The sequence below is a fragment of the Myodes glareolus genome, chromosome 8 (assembly GCF_982192425.1).
Source record: "Myodes glareolus chromosome 8, mMyoGla1.1, whole genome shotgun sequence".
In the NCBI taxonomy this organism is placed as follows: domain Eukaryota; kingdom Metazoa; phylum Chordata; class Mammalia; order Rodentia; family Cricetidae; genus Myodes; species Myodes glareolus.
In genome coordinates, this window is record NC_142033.1 from 76651745 (window position 1) to 76669601 (window position 17857).

Genomic DNA, 17857 nt, shown 5'->3' on the forward strand with positions numbered 1-17857 from the left:
GGAAACTGATCAAGATGGACTCAAGAGCAGCTCCTTTCCCGATACCTCCAGGACACTCCAGGACACGGAGGATCCCAGAGGATCCCCCACACAGAGTGGATAGGGGTGTGGCACTGTCTGCACCTGCAAGTCCTTGATTGAGGACACTCCTGGAAATCTGAACCTCAGTTCATGTGGCCGCTATTTTTCCACATCGCAAACCCTCGAAACAAGAAGTTACTGTTGGTAGGGACATGGTAGTGCAAGGCCTTTAATCCCAGCTCTCTGGAGGCAGAGGCAGGTGAATCTCTGTAAATTCAAGGTCAACCTGGTCTACAGAGTGAGTTGCAGGACAGCCAGGGCTACAGAGTAAGACCCTGTCTCAAAAAAAAAAAAAATGACTACAGTCACATGAAAACCCCAAGTGCCCAAGTGAGAGGTGCTAAAGCCCTGCCTGCTATATGTCAGGTCTCATGAGGGTTTCTCAGCTGTGCCCAGCCCAGTACCAGACAGTCGGGGTTCAGATCTATGGTCTGAGTTCGTTTCTGAAGCCCAAAAAAGCATGAGAATCAGACAGTCACACTAGGGACAGAAAGAAAGACCCTCGCCCAGTCTTACTTCCATTACCTGTATGTGGGCCCCTCTAGGCCTTGCCCAGGGCACACGCATTCATTCATGAGCATGTGACACGGGCATGAGTGCCTGCTCCTTCCCCCTTGATTTTTAACACTCCTTTGCCTTCGGTCTCTGATCAGGAAGTGTGTTTGGAATTGTGGTCCACAGAGTAGTGGGGGTTCTGCTCTTCAGCACTGCAAGTTGGGCTGGTAGAATAAGAATGAGGTTGAGGGACAAACCACTTCCTGTTGCCTGCAAGCCAAGATGTAGGACATTCAGCCACTTCTCTAGCGCCATGTCTGCCTGCACGCCACCATGTCACACCGCGAAGATAATGGCCTAAACCTCAGAAAACATAAGCCACCCCAATTAAATGCTTTTCCTTCATAAGAGTTGTTATGATCATGGTGTCTCTTCACAACAGTGGAGACCCTAAGACAGTGATTTAGCAGTGTAAAGGTAAGCCAAATAAACCTTTTCCTCCCCCACCAAAAAAAAAAAAAGAGGTTGATCCTTTGTGTCTAAGATGTATCATCGTCTTTCTTTTTCCCCCTCCTCCTTTTTTTGGGGGTGGGGGATGTATCTCCTTAAAATGTGTTCCTAGAGCTGAGATTTATGATTTTCAGCATGTTTATGACTCTGAACACAGTTCACGATTTCATTCCTCAAGCTAAATGAGGATTATCAGAAGATTATCAGATTCTGTTACTGGTATCTAGCTAAGGGTCAGTCCCAACCCTTGAACAACAGACACTCGGTGACGCCAGCAAGCACAGTGTCTCACCACACTCTCACCCAATCATGCATTCTGTTTGCCAGGCTTCACTAACTTAGTAACTGTAGCATGATAAAAAGATACCTCGGGGTTTGGAGGGAAAGCCTGGTATCAGGACTGAACCTAGGACTTGTATGTGGTAAGCATGTGATAAACCACTGAACTATACAGCCAGTCAGGAGATCTCATTTTTAACTTATTTTTATTATTCATACAATTACCTATAGCCATGATGTAGTTCAGCAGCAGTTCAGAGCAGTGTTTCACACGACACGAGGTGGAGGGGGGCAGCTTAGGGTTGGGGCAAGGCAGTCATCTGGGACCAGGTCATTGTTTGCTTGGCAGGACCTGAAGAGGAGAAGAAAGTTCACTCTCTGACTTCTCTGTACTCCAGATGCACTCAGAGTTTGGGGTCCATGTGGAAAGGCAGGGAAAAAAGAAGGCGACATTGCCAAGCTAATCAATCACCTGTTGTGTTATGTTTTATTCTTTGGACTCTGGGGTAGAGGGCACCACCAGCTCCCAAATAAATCACACAGAGGCTTGTTCTTAGCTATGAATGTTCGGTCTTAGCTTGTTTCTTGCCAGCTTTTCTTATCTTAAATTATTCTGCCTCTGGACTTTTATCTTTCTTTCTTGTTTATCTTACTTTCCTTCTCACTCCACGGCTGGCTGGGTGGTTGATCCCTGCCATACTCCTCTCCTTGTTCTCTTGCTCCTTGTTCTCGGTTCTCCTTCTGCTTATCCTCTCTGCCTGCGAGCCCTGTCTGTCCTTGCTCCTGCCTCGCTATGGATCGCTCATCTCTTTATTAGACCATCAGGGTTTTTTTTAATACATTTTTATTGATATTTATTGAGCTCTACATTTTTCTCTGTTCCCCTCCCTGCCTCTTCCCTCTCCCCTTCAATCCTCCCCCAAGGTCCCCATGCTCCCAATTTACTCAGGAGATCTTGTCTTTTTCTACTTTCTCCTTCCCATGTAGATTAGATCTATGTAAGTCTCTTTTAGTGTCCGTATTATTGTCTAAGTTCTCTGGGATTGTGGTTTGTAGGCTGGTTTTCTTTGCTTTATGTTTCAAAACCACCTACGAGTGAGTACATGTGATAATTGTCTTTCTGTGTCTGGGTTACCTCACTCAAAATAATGTTTTCTAGCTCCATCCATTTTCCTGCAAAATTCTAGCTGTAGCTATTTTTTTTTCTGCTGTGTAGTACTCCATTGTGTAAATGTAACACATTTTCCTTATCCAGTCTTCGATCGAGGGGCATTTAGGTTGTTTCCAGGTCCTGGCTATGACAAACAAAGCTGCTGTGAACATAGTTGAGCACATGTCCTTGTGGCACGATTGAGCATCCTTTGGATATATGCCCAAAAGTGGTATTACTGGGTCTTGAGGAAGGTTGTTTCCTAGTTTTCTGAGAAATTGCCACATTGACATCCAAAGGGGTTGTACCAGCTTACATTCCCACCAGCAATGCAGAAGTGTTCCTTTTTCCCCACAACCTCTCCAGCACACGTTGTCATCAGTGTTTTTGATCTTGGCCATTCTTGCAGGTGTAAGATGGAATCTCAGAGTTGTTTTGATTTGTATTTCCCTGACAACTAAGGATGTTGAACATTTCCTTAAGGGTCTTTCAGTCATTTTAGATTCCTCTGTTGAGAGTTCTCTGTTTAGGTCTGTACTCCATTTTTTTTTAAATTGGATTATGTGATCTTTTGGTGTCCAGTTTCTTGAGTTCTTTGTATATTTTGGAGATCAGACCTCTGTCTGATGTGGGGTTAGTGAAGCCCATTTCTGTAGGCTGTTGTTTTGTCTTGTTTACTGTGTCCTTTGCTTTACAGAAGCTTTTCAGTTTCAGGAGGTCCCATTTATTAATTGTTTCTCTCAGTGTCTGTGCTGCTGGGGTTGTATTTAGAAAGTGGTCTCCTGTGCCATTGTATTCAAGTGTACTTCCCACTTTCTTTTTTATGAGGTTCAGTGTGGCTGGCTGAGGTCTTTGATTTATTTGGACTTGAGTTTTGTGCATGGTGATGGAGATGGGTCTATATTCATTTTTCTACATGTTGATATCCAGTTGTGCCAGTGCCACTTGTTAAAAATTCTTTCTTTTTTCCATTTGATATTTTTTTGCTTCTTTATCAAAGATCAGGTGTTTGAAGGTGTGTGGATTGATATCCAGGTCTTCTATTCGGTTCCATTGGTCCCCCTGTCTGTTCTTATGCCAATAGCAGGCTGTGTTCAGTACTGTAGCTCTGTAGTAGAGTTTGAAGTCAGGGATTGTAATGCCACCAGAAGTTCTTTTATTGTACAGGATTGTTTTGGTTATCCTGGGTTTTCTTTTTCTTTTCCATATGAAGTTGAGTACCGTTCTTTCAAGATCTTTGAAGAATTTTGCTTGGATTTTGATTAGCATTGCACTGAAGACCATCAGGTGTTTTAGACAGGCAAAGAATCACAGCTTCACAGAGTTAAGCAAATGCAGTGTAAAGAAAAGCTCACACACATGAAAATAACATCCTCCAACAGTTCCCCACATTATCTTGGCTGACCATCGTGAATGTGAGTGGTCACAGTGCCAGCTTTTGGCTCTTTGGGGTAACCAGCCTCCTGTTGGCATCCTGTCTTCAGAACCAAGACTGTGTTTGGTGAAGGGCTGTGCCTACAGTTCAGAAGAGGATGCTGTCGCTGTGTTCACAGCCTCTATTGTCACAGGCAGTGGCATGCCATCTACTTCCGGACTTCTAGACAAATATGACTTGCACCGCTGGTGGGACACTCTAGCCTTCCACACTTTACCATGCCAGATAGCAGACTGGATATCATGGTAGCAATCATTCTGTGATCCTGAAGTATCAATAAATAATGATTTTTAAAAATAGGCCATTCAGGCAGGGCAGTGGTGGCACATGCCTTTAATCCTCACACTTGGGAGGCAGAGACCTGCAGATCTCTGTGAGTTCAAGGCCAGCCTGATCTACAGAGAGAATTCTAGGATAGGCTCCAAAAACTACAGAGAAACTCTGTCTCAAAAAACAAAGCAAAAAAAAAAAAAAAAAAAAAAAAGCCATTCGTCATTCATGTGATGGGAGGGGCTCCATTCCTCCTAAGCCGCCCAAGGAATCCTCTCACCCAAGGCCTATTGGAAAAATAGATCTGTTAGGTCCAGAAAGTACAGCATTTGTTAAAGTATACCTGTTATCTCAAAAAATAGATATATATATAGCACATTCGGGCGTGGCATCAGAAAGATAGCAAACAAGGAAGTTCTAAGATAGTATCTATCCATAGAAACATTGATAAAACAAACAGAAACGTCAGACCCAACTCTGTAGGTGCTCAAAAAAAAAATAAATAGATAAAGGTCTATAGCAACCAAGCAAACAATTAATTAAAAAAAAAAATGTTGCCCTGAAAATTCTAGGGCAGTTTTATGATGCTCTTCCTCAGCCTTGCCCCTCCTCTCCCCTAGGTGGCAGCGGTTTCTGCTGTAAAGCAACAGCAGCAGTTGAGTACCACACAGGGAACGCTCTCCTTCTGTGTAGGGCTAATCCAAACACCGACACAATTATCCTCAAAGGTAGGTCACCGCTCCCAACGACGCCTGGGTAGAGTTTAACGGTGGAGAACTACAAAGGACCATCTAGCCCAAAGAAGCCATGGAAAGTAGGATGTTCAGAAACAGCTGTTTTCATGTTCTGGGAGAAAAGATGATAAAATCCATCCATCTAGACTACACCAATGACATTTCACCCAGCAGTCACAAAACGTCTAGGTTCCTAATCCCACTAATAAAATGTATTCTGTCCTTCCTTCCATTTATCTTTTTTTTCCAAAGTGGTGTTTTGAGACAGGGTTTCTCTGAGTAACCCTGGCAGTCCTGAAACCCGCTGTATAGACCAGGCTGGTCTCGAACTCAGATCCACCTGCCCTGCCTCCCAAGTGCTGGGATTAAAGGCATGTGCCATCACCCAGATTTTTTTTTCCTTTGACAGAGTTTCACTCTATTGCCCAAGACAACCTGGAGCTCACTATGTAGTCCAGAGATGATTTTGAATTCACAGCAATCCTCCTGTCTTAGCTTCCTGAATGTTGGAGCCATCACGCCCAGTCTTTTCAACTCTCTTAGTACACAGCCATTTTGTTATTTTAACATACATAAAAGTGTGTTCTCAATCCCATAAACTAACTGTTGTTTCTCTCAGGCGTCTTGGTATGTTTGGATTATGTAGAACTGTAACTTCAAAGGTTAGCCAGACAGTGGTTACTCACGTCTTTAATCCCAGCACTCTGGAGGCAGAGGCAGGTGGATCTCCGTGAGTTCGAGGCCAGCCTGGTCTTCAGAGTGAGTTCCAGGACAGGCTCCAAAGATTCAGAGAAATCTTGTCTCAAAAAACAAAACAACGACAACAACAAAAACAAAGCAGAGACCTGTAACATGAGGGCCAGCTTGTTGGGGTTTCCATCCCGCCCGGTACCCCAACAGCTGGCAAATCCCAAAGAGAAATTACACACAGGACTCCATAAGGTTATAAACTGATTGGCTCATTAGGTCAGGCTTCTTGTTAACTCTTATAACTTATGTTACCCCATTATCCTTATCTACTTTAGCACATGGCTCCGTACCTTTCTCAGCTGGGCAAGTTACATGCTGCCTCTTCAGTGATCTGCGCAGGAGTGAAGGAATGGCTTCCTGCTTTCCAGGATACTCCTGTTTTCATTGCATCACCTCTACTTCCTGTCTGGTTTTCCCACCTATACTGCCTGCCTGGCCAATCAGCGTTTTATTAAAATATGATTGACAGAATACAGACAATTCTCCCGCACCAGAGACCAGATCGGGGAACCAGGGTCCTATGATACAGAAGCTGTACCTAGACACCTGGGTTGTGAGATGACCCAGGGGTCAAGTAAGAACATAAATATCTTCATAGAACTTTATCTCAGGCTGATTCTTTTCTACACTCTGCCATGTGGTTTTTATTTGTTCGCTAGGACAAATACAGAAACCATTTGAACGGCAATATAAACTGCCTTACCATTGAACTTAGTTCCTACCATTCTTCTGGCCTTGTTAGCCTAACTATATGTAGACGAACACTCATAAAATAAAAAGGAATATTTTTAACCATAAATGCAGAGAAATTTTAAGCCCATTTCTCACATCCAGTAAGTTAAATGGCAAAAACAAGGAGGAATTTAAAATTGTTCAAGCAGGGAATGAAAGCATCACTGCAGGGTGTAGTGGCGCACACCTGCCAAGATAGCTATGTGGGAGGCTGAACTAGAAGAAAGATGTGTTTGAGGCCAACCTGGGCCTTATCAAGACCCCATTTCATAAAGAAGCTGTGAAATGAAATAAAAACATAAAAAACATACCAGAAAGTAAAGATAAAACTACTGAAGTCAAATGAAATAAAACCCTGGCAAACCCAATGTGCATGCAGGAAGGATGTGCTAAGGGGGGACTCTGGGCCCTAACTACACACGTCACAGAAGAAGAGATACACGATGTAGTGAGGCAGGCTGTGGTCCAGCCTTCAAGGGGCTACGCTTAGCAAGAAGACTGCCAGCTTCTCACAAGTGAGAGTCTGCCTCTCTCTCTCTCTTTTCAAAAATTTTTAAAGAACTTTTTATGATTTATTTAACTTTATTTTATGTGCATTGGTGTGAAGGTCTCAGATCCCCTGGAACTGGATTTACAGACAGTTGTGAGCTGCCATGTGGGTACTGGGAATTGAACCCAGGTCCTCTAGAAGAATAATCAGTGCTCTTAACCACCAAGCCATGTCTCCAGCCCCAAAAGAACCTGTCTTTTATACAAAAACAATAATAAAAAGACAATGGTTTTGTTTTATTTTGTTGTGTGAGGGTTCTTTTGTTTGTTTGTTGTTAAGACAAGGTCTCATTGTGTAGCCCTGGTTTCCCTGGAAGTCTGTGCATAGATCAGGCTTGCCTCGAACTCACAGAGATCCCCAGTGTTGGAATCAAAGGTTTGTGCCACTATGCCCAAGAGCACAGTGGTTGTCAGACTGACTTTTTAGTGGCTAAAGGTATAGCTCAATGGGAGAGTATGTGCTTGGCATCTAAGGCCCTGGGTTCAGTCTCCTGCTCCACCATGGGACACACACACAGTGGGAAACTAGCCAGGGCTAGTAAGGAGGAGAACTGCCACTTTACTAAACCATTGTAATTCCTTTTTTTTTTTCTTTTGGTTTTGGTTTTGTTTTTTTGTGACAAGATTTCGCTGTAGCTTTGAACCTGTCCTGGCACTAGCCCTTGTAGACCAGGTTGGCCTCGAACTCACAGAGATCCGCCTGCCTCTGCCTCCCAAGTGCTGGAATTAAAGGTGTGCGCCACCACTGCCCAGCTCCTGAACATTTATTCTTGTAGCCACCAGAAAGTGCCTCACCACTCAACAACAACAATAACAAAATTCTGGGCTAGAAAGATAGTTAAGTAGTTCAGAGCAGTGGGTAACTTTTATTCCCAACAACCACATGAAGGCTCACAGCTATCTATAACTACAACAGTTCCAGGGATCTGACACCCTCTTCTGACTTCCCTGGACACCAGACACATACATGGTGCACAGACATATATGCAGGCAAAACACCCATAAACATAAAATAATCACAATAATAATAGCAATAAAAATAAACCTCTCTTAAGCAATAGAAAGACACCATTATAGAAAGCCATAATTGATCAAAATGCAGAGAAAAAGTGATCACAAGGTTCCTGGCCCAAACCAATCCATCTATAGCACAGTTCCTGAGCCCTGGGCTCAGGGAACATTATAGAAGAGGGGGGTGGGATGATTGTAAGAGCCAGAGGGACAGGATGCCTGCCGTGAAATTATCTCCTAGAAATGTCAAGTAAGCTGTACTCACGAAGTCTCCATAACATGGCTGCCTATACAAGACCTGAACAATGGCCACAATAAATATGCTAACGTAGAAGGGAAAAATCTCACAGGCCAAACCCTAGCAAAAGAACTATAAGCATGTAAAAATTGCTGAGAGCAGAAATCCCCCAACTGGTTATCCAATAACCAAAGGTCAGCCCTGACACATACATACAAGAAACATTGTACAGAATAAACAGGTTGTACCTACAGATTTAGGAACATTTATTTATATATTCCGAATATATATGTGTATCAATTAGAGAAAAAGAGGTGTGGCTAGAGCGTTGACTCAGTGGTGAAGAGCATTGACTGCTCTTCCAGAGGTCCTGGGTTCAATTCCCAGCACCCACGTGGGAGCTACCAATTGTCTGTAGCTCTAGTTCTAAGGGGACCTGATCCCCCATGCTGGCAAAACACCCATACATTAAAAAAAAAAATAAACCTCAAAAAATAAAAAAAGAGGCTATGAATTTGAGAGAGAGCAAGGGAGGAGATGTATATGGGAGAGGTTGGAGGGAGGAAAGGGGAAGAAAAAATAATGTAATTATATTTTAACTTCAGAAAGCTAAAAACTGAAGGTGGAAACTTTATAGTGTTACGGGAATAAGTAAGACAACACTTTTTTGTTTGTTTGTTTGCTTGTTTAGACAGGGTCTCTGTAAATGGTCCAGGCTGTTTCAGAACTCACTCTGTAGATCAGGCCAGCCTTGAACTCACAGAAATCCACCAGCCTGTGCCTGCCATGAGCTTGGATTAAAGGCGTGCATCACCACCCCTGGCTAATGCAATGCTTTGAATGCCAACAGACTGGGTAACATAGAAGAAATGAGTGAAGCTCTTAAATTTTCAACTCCCAAAACTGACTCATAGGCAGAAAGCCTGGATAGGCCCATACAGAATAAGGAAACTGAGTCAGTAACAAAACTTTCCCAAAAAAGAAAGCCGAGGACCGCATGGCTTCACTGGTGAATTCCACCAAACCTTTTCCTGAGAACCAACACCAACCTTTCTGAAACTATTTCAAACTGTTGAAGAGGAAAGAACATTTCCAGATTCATTTGTTGACATATGAGGATGGCGTGAGTGAGTCGGAAGCTTAGTTCTCAGAGTGAAAATAAAGGGCTGGGACCTTTGAGCCGTGGGTCCTGGGAAGCTGCTGAGTGATGCTATCAACAGTGCTCGAACCTTTTAGAGGTGAGATCTAGGTCTCAGTGTGGTAGAACCTTTAAGAGATGTGACCTAGTTGGATGTCCTGGGATTATTAAGAGAGCTGCTTGTGGCGAGGACTAAGACAGCTCTTCGGGTACCACTGGATTTACAGCAAGTTGTTGTTAAAGCCTGGGTCTGGCTCCAGACGGGTCTGCCTCTTCGTTCATCATGATACTCCCACAGTCCTGACACTGTGTTATGTGGACTTCCAGCCTCCAAAGCCGTGAAGCAAACATCATCTTTCCTTTGAAGATTTTTTAAATGGGTGGGAGCATTTGTGCACATGAATGCAGGTGCCCTTGGAGACCACAGGAGTCCATCTTCCTGGAGCTGGAGTGACAGGTCCTGTGAGCCAACTAACAGGAACGCAGGAAATCAAAGCTGGAGCCTCTGCAAGAGCAGTCTGTGCCTATAACTGCTGAGCCATCTTTCCTGCCTCTAAACACCTTTTTGTTTGCCTCAGGTATTTCATTGTTGTAAGAAAAAAAAACTAATATGTAATCCTGTGAGGCCACCCTCATAGCATCTGCTTTTATGATATTCTGACATCAGAAGAAAAGAAAAGGAGGTTGGGCAGTGGTGGCACACGCCTTTAATCCCATCAGTCGGGAGGCAGAAACAGGTGCATCTCTGTGAGTTTGTGACTGGCCTGGTCCACAAAGCAAGTTCTAGGACAGGTAGGGCTGTTACACAGAGAAACCCTGTCTCAAAAAACAAAAATTAATTAACTAATTAAAAATGAACAATCCAAAGAAGAAACTGAGAAAGTCATACCAAATCAGGACTTTGGGTACAGGCCTGTAATCCCAGCTACTCAGAAGACCAAGGAAAACTGCAAATTCAAGGCAGGACAGCCTGAGAAACTTGATGAGTCCCCATCTCAAAATAAAAAGTAAAGTCTGGGCATGGTGTCACAGACCTTAAATCTCAGAATTCAGGAGGCAAAGGCAGGTGGACTTCTGAATTTGAGGCCAGCCTGATCTACACAGTGAATTCCAGGACAGTCAAAGCTACATAATAGAGAGACCCAGTCTTAATAAAACAGCAACAACAACAAAAAAAGTAAGCCAGGCAAGGTGGTAGCAGAGGCAGGTGCATCTCTACAAGTTCAAAGCCAGTCTAGTCTACATAGTGAGACAGTCTCAAAAAATAAAAAACAAAATAAATAACAATAAAAAATAAGAATAGCAATAATAGCAGCAACTAAAAAAGAGATCTGGGGAGAAACTTTAATATACCTAATGTTAAGTTGGGAGTGCCCCAGCCCTTCGCATCCATCCAAGCCCCCAGGCCTGAGAGTTGTCTGGACTCCAAATCCCAGGATGCCAAGTCCTGACCCACACCCAGGGAGGGGGTCAGGGCCACTCCCACAAGATATTTAAGTGAGCTCCCAAAGGAGAAATACGTGGTCTCTTTCTCCCCCCTCCCCCCAGTGGTCGCATTTGCAACCTCCCAAATCCCCCTTGGGACCAACCAAGAGCACAAGAATCCCATTAAACACGGATATTTTTTTAATTTGGCTTCTTGTGATTTGGCTTGATTGGGAGTTTTGTGTCAGCAGAGAGCTAGCATTAGGAAAAATTCTTAACATCTGGAGGTCCCACCGAGATAGGGCAGCCTTTCCGCATGGCCCTAGGCCACGTGTTGAAAACCCCCTAGTCAACAATCTGAGCTCTCCACACACTAAAACCAGATCCTGGGCTAGAGCAGCTGTGTCTTGGTGAGTCCCTTTTTCTTGTCTATGCTATAGGAGTTTTTGGGGGACCCATTCATACTTATTTTTGTCAAATATCACATTCTTGTTGAAGCCGCGAGCTCACACGAAGAGTTTGATCTCAGCAGTGGCCAGACCAGCAAGACCGGGCTTGGCTGAGGTGGGATTTGTTTGCTTTAGGACACCAAGCATTCAATTTCCACAGCCCCTTTGGGCCTGATAACTATTTTAATGGACACACTGTAATAGACTTAGGCCACATAGTTGGTCATAGACTTTAAAATGGGCACTTGCAGTTCAAAGCCAGATCCGCTGTCTCCCCTGGGATGCCTCTTAACAAAAACTTTTTTTCTTTTTTTTTAATTGATATTTATTGAGTTCTACATTTTTCTCTGCTCCCCTCCCTGCCTCTCCCAATCCCCCTTCAAACCTCCCCCAAGGTCCCCATGTTCCCAGAAGATCTTGTCTTTTTATACTTTCTACTTCCCCTGTAGATTAGATCTATGTAAGTCTCTCTTAGTGTCCTCATTGTTGTCTAAATTCTCTGGGATTGTGGTTTGTAGGGTGGCTTTCTTTGTTTTATGTTTCAAAACCACCTATGAGTGAGTACATGTGATAATTGTCTTTCTGTGTCTGGATTACCTCACTCAAAATAATGTTTTCTAAGTCAGGCAGTGGTGGCGCATGCCTTTAATCCCAGCACTTAGGAGGCAGAGGTAGGCGAATCTCTGAGTTCAAGACCAGCCTGGTCTATAAGAGCTAGTTCCAGGACAGGCTCCAAAACTACAGAGAAACCCTGTCTCGAAAAACCAAAACAAATAATAATAATAATAATAATGTTTTCTAGCTCCATCCATTTTCCTGCAAAATTAAAGCTGTCGTTGTTTTTTTATGCTGTGTAGTACTCCATTGTGTAAATGTAACACAGTTTTCTTATCCATTCTTCTATCGAGGGGCATTTAGGTTGTTTTCAGGTTCTGGCTATGACAAACAAGGCTGCTGTGAACATAGTTGAGCACATGTCCTTGTGGCATGATTGAGCATCCTTTGGATATATACCCAAAAGTGGTATTACTGGGTCTTGAGGAAGGTTGTTTCCTAGTTTTCTGAGAAATTGCCACATTGACATCAAAAGGAGTTGTACCAGCTTACATTCCCACCAGCAATGCAGAAGTGTTCCCTTTTCCCCACAACCTCTCCAGCATAAGTTGTCATCAGTGTTTTTGATCTTGGCCATTCTTACAGGTGTGAGATGGAATCTCAGAGTTGCTTTGATTTGCATTTCTCTGATGACTAAGGATGTTGAACATTTCCTTAAGTGTCTTTCAGCCATTTTAGATTCCTCTGTTGAGAGTTCTCTATTTAGGTCTGTACTCCATTTTTTTAAATTGGATTATGTGATCTTTTGGTGTCCAATTTCTTGAGTTCTTTGTATATTTTGGAGATCAGACCTCTATCTGATGTGGGGTTAGTGAAGATCTTTTCCCATTCTGTAGGCTGTCATTTTGTCTTGTTGACCATGTCCTTTGCTTTACAGAAGCTTTTCAGTTTCAGGAGGTCCCATTTATTAATTGTTTCTCTCAGAGTCTATGCTGTTGGGGTTATATTTAGGAAGCGGTTCCCTCTGCTAATGTGTTCAAGGGTATTTCCCACTTTCTCTTCTATAAAGTTCAGTGTGGCTGGCTTTATATTGTGAGGTCTTTGATCCATTTGGATTTGAGTTTTGTGCATGGTGGTAGATATGGGCCTATTTTCATTCTCCTAAATGTTAATATCCAGTTATGCCAGCACCACTTGTTAAAAATGCTTTCTTTTTTCCATTTGATATTTTTTGCTTCCTTGTCAAAAATCAGGTGTTTGAAGGTGTGTGGATTGATATCCAGGTCTTCTATTTGGTTCCATTGGTCCCCGTGTCTGTTCTTATGCCAATAGCAGGCTGTGTTCAGTACTGTAGCTCTGTAGTAGAGTTTGAAGTCAGGGATTGTGATGCCTCCAGAAGTTCTTTTATTGTACAGGATTGTTTTGGCAATCCTGGGTTTTTTTCTTTTCCATATGAAGTTGAGTACCATTCTTTCGAGATCTTTGAAGAATTTTGCTTGGATTTTGATGGGCATTGTGTTGAATCCGTACAAAATCTTTTTAAATTGAGCCTGTCTGATACAATCTGTCCCAAACGACTAATTTCACTATGCACTAAGATTTGGCCTCAATATGATCTTGACAATGGGACGTGTTGGCCACTAGAAGGAAGCCTTGAGCTTACCATCCATTGGGACCTAGAAAATTTTTGTTGCTGTAAGGACAAATGGAGCGCTTACATATGCGCTCTCGCCCCTCCCTTAATAGCCAGTGTCTTGCAGTACCATGCTGCCAGAGGCACCGGCCCCTCCCCCACTCAAGCACACATTACCAATCCCCTCCCGTGGAACACTATTCTCCACATTATTCTCCTTCTCTGTCTACCCCTCCGTTCCCAACCCGGAAGTTCAAGGTCAACTTCCACCTTACCCATCTTCTCCTCCCCCTCCTACCTCATCTCCCTACCCTCAGACCCCCTCTGTGCACTGGGCTAGCCCCTCCAATCCTCCTCATGTTCCCTTTTCTCTTCCACATCTCTCTCATAAAAGAGGCTAGGTTCCTTTTCTACTAATCCTTCTGCTTACCCATTTTATTTCTCAGTCAGCACCAGATATTAGGAAAGAGTTAAGAAAGGTTAAGGAGGATCTCCAAAATCCTATATGGAAATTGGTAAAAATGACCTTTACATGACTACAACTGCAGCTAACCTACAGGCCCACACCTTAGCAGCTGCCCTAAGGTCACAGGAAGGGGGGGAAGGGAAGCCAACCATAAGGCTCTACCCTGGTGGAGCCCAGCCTAAGACAACCTCACAGGCAAGCTGTTTCCAGTGTGGCCTACATGGTCACGTGGCACGATATTGCACTTCTCCTCCTCTGAGGTTATGCCCTATCTGCCAGCAGCCTGGACACTGGAAATCACAATGCCCCCGTGCGGGCTTGTCTTCTATGCCACGCCACGGAGGTCCAGCCTCACCAACATTGGCAAGTGAAACTGTGCAAGCCTTCAAACTTCTCAACCTTGCAGAGGATTGACACTGCCCAGACTTGGTATATCCCGTAACCCTATCAGAGCCTAGGGTAAAGCTGCAGGTAGTGGGTAAGTCCATTACTTTTCTTTTGGACACAGGAGCTACCTATTCTGTTCTAACATCTCACTCGGGCCTTACGTTCCCCTCACCAATTTCAGTTATGGGGGTAGATGGGACCCGTTCCTCCCCACTTAAAACTGCCACTGCCCCACATTCTTACAGGACAAATTTTCTCTCATTCTTTCTTAGTGATACCGGCATGCCCAGCACCTTTACTGGGTGGAGAAATTCTTAGCCACTTCCGCCAAAGCTTTGTTCCACTTCTCAGAGCCCCTTTTTGACCCCACCCATCTCCAAGATTCTATTTTACAGGTTCACTCCTCCTGCTAGACGTGTGCCCAGGTCAACCCACAAGGGGCTTTCCACGTCAGTCTCTGCATCAGCTTCGTGGACATGAACCAAGCAAAGATTGGCAGGTTGATTTCACTCATATGCCTACTCATAAAAAACTCTGTTATCTCTTAACACTTGTGGACACTTTTACAGGATGGATAGAAGTGTTTCTGGTTTCCAGGGAAACAGCAGATATGGTGGCTCAGGTACTCCTGGACCACATCATTCCTCAGTTTGGTGCCCCACGAACCATCCAGACGGACAATGGGCCAGCCTTCACTTCCAGGGTCATGGAGCTCATGTCAGAAGCCCTCAACATCTCCTGGAAATTCCACATTCCCTACCATCCACAATCCTCGGGAAAGGTGGAGAGGGCCAATGGACTCATCAGACAACAACTAACCAAGCTCTCCACTGAACTCAGGTTATCTTGGCCCTTCCTTCTCCCCATTGCCCTGAGTCTGACTCGCCTCAGGGCCACCCCACGCTCTCCTATGGGCCTGAGCCCTTTTGAGCTGCTTTATGGCAGGCCCTTTCTCCTTAACCATCACCTCCCAGACTAAACTCCTCCACTGGCAGGGTACCTACCCTACCTCTCCCTTTTAAAGTTCCTTCTCCATTCACACGCTGACAGTTGTTTCCCTGCTCCCACACCAGTGAACCCTAATGCCCCTAAACCTGCCCTGCTCTCCCCAGGGGACAGAGTACTCCTCAAACAGTTAACTTCTAGGTCTCTTGAACCTCGATGGACAGGACCTCACACGGCAATTCTCACCACTCCCTCGGCTGCCAAGCTCTTGGGACATCCATGCTGGTACCATCTCTCCAGGCTCAAGTGGGCACCTACTCAGGACACTTGGTCTGTCCAGCAGACAGGACCTTCCACCCTCCGGTTTTCCAGGATGCCACATTGAAGGGTCTACTTGCTCCTCATCCTGGCACACTCATCTTTGGTAATAACAATATTTTCTTCCTAGACACCTGCCTTCTTACCTCCCCCAAGGAACAGATGCCTGACATCTCCGGGACGACAGTACATGGGATGCCTTTCCAGCCACATCTTTCGCTGAGCGTGGACCCACCAACACCTAGCTCTCCCCTTCCCCATGTCGCCCTGTAGTCAGACTTGAGTCAACGCCCCTTTTTCCTAGAGAGCCTAAATTGCTGGTCACAATTATCACTTCAATTTCCTGTTATCCCTATATAAAAAAAACAAAAACAAACAAACAAAAACTACAGAGAAACCCTGTCTTGAGAAAAAAACAATAAATATTTAAAAAAGCACAGATGAGAAAAGGAAGACTACATAATTTAGGGTTTTTTTTTTTTTTTTTTTTTTTTTTTTTTTTTTTTTTTTTGGTTTTCCGAGACAGGGTTTCTCTGTAGCTTTAGAGCCTGTTCTGGAGCTAGCTCTTGTAGACCAGGCTGGTCCCGAACGCACAGAGATCTGCCTGGCTCTGCCTCCCAAATGCTGGGTTTACAGGCGTGTGCCACCATCACCCGGTTCTTTCCTTTTTTTGGATTATTGTGTTCTCCTGTGTTAGTGTTCATGGGATCATTGCACAGTGCACATGTGTACATATGGCTCAGAAGACGTTCGGGAGTCAGTTCTCTCATTTCATGGCAGGTTCTGAATGGAGAGGTGTCTAGTACTTCCTTGCAGGCTGCTTAGAGGAGAGAGTGGGCAGTTCAGTCCATCTGTTTTAACCAGTTACTCCCAGCGCCCTCTTCCTCTGTTATAGGTTATACCAGCGAGTCTCAACCTGGGCAGGGTCAAGAACACTGAACGTATTGAACACAGGCCACAGATTAGGGGAAGGAAGACCCAGACTGCTGAACAGATGGAGATCATGCAATCCTATGTCCAGTCTGAGCTGGGATGAGGCCAGGGAGACTGGCCTTTCATGCTTAGTCTCTGTGAGGCATCTAATCCTCAAAGTAGCACGAGAGCTGGTTGGCAGCCTTCGTCCAAGGACTCTTGACTTTAGTGGTCATCGTCTATAACACTGCACTGCATTTTCTAACCTTAAACCAACCACTTGCACTGGGGTGTTTTGGGAGGAGACTGAAAGCGACCTGCAGCAAGACCTCTCAGAAGGACAGTCTCTGCCTACAGGGTCAGTGTTTAGTGGGTATGGGCATTCACATCTGTTACCCAGTCTTGCTGAGCATGGGGCCTCTGGCACATCTCCGCCCCTGGGAGGCATGCAACTGGGGCCTCCCATCTAAGCTCTGAGTCATGGAGGTGACGTGACAGCATCCTGAGACATGTCTACTGTGCTGGGTGCAGAGTCCAACCCTGCCGAGTGAGTTTTTCCCGTGTGAGATCTTTTCCTTTCCCATTTAACTGGACATTTTCTTCAAGATCCTTGGGCCAGAGAAAAGAGGTGTTGATACTCTCAGGGCAAAGCTTTTAATGAGTAGATACACCCAGGAACACACAATTGCCATGCTCCTGCCTCCAGAGCTTTGCCCACAGCAGGGTGGGACAAGCCTCTAGGAACGGATGTTTCATGAGTGAGGCAGTTATTAGGGGCACAGACTGGGTTCAGGAATGCCTCCTGGAGGAAGGTGTGCTGGGTGAGAAAGGATTAGAGCCCTGGGCCTGCCAAATCTTTCACAAATGCAGGACACAGCTGAACGTGAGTTTCAAGGACAACAAGGCCCCCTCCCTTTCTGTGTTACTGAGAGTTAAACCTAGGACCTCACACACTAGACACTGCTCTTCCGCTGAACTACACCCCACCCCCGGCCCCAAATACCTTTTGTTGTTGTTGTTTTGAAAATGCAATTATATTCCAAATACTGAATGGAATATGGTTATGTAGTAGCCTTCTTATTCTTCTTGAAACTTTGACGTAAATGAATGTCTGTACTGCCCCTGGCTGAGCGAGCAGTCTCAAAACAGATTTGAACTTTGTAGGCTAGAGACATTCGGACAGGCCCCTCCCTTCACATCACTTAGCCAACTTAGCAACTGAGTGGGTCGGTAATCAGAACCTGCTTGTCCACATGCAAGACAGATGAGTGGTGAACCTTAAACGGCGGTCTAGGCAGCACAGAACTGGCCTCACCTTGGAAGAGAGCTGTCAGAACATAGAATCCCAAGGCCCTGCTCTAGGTCTACAGAACAAACTGTCGATTGACGTACCTG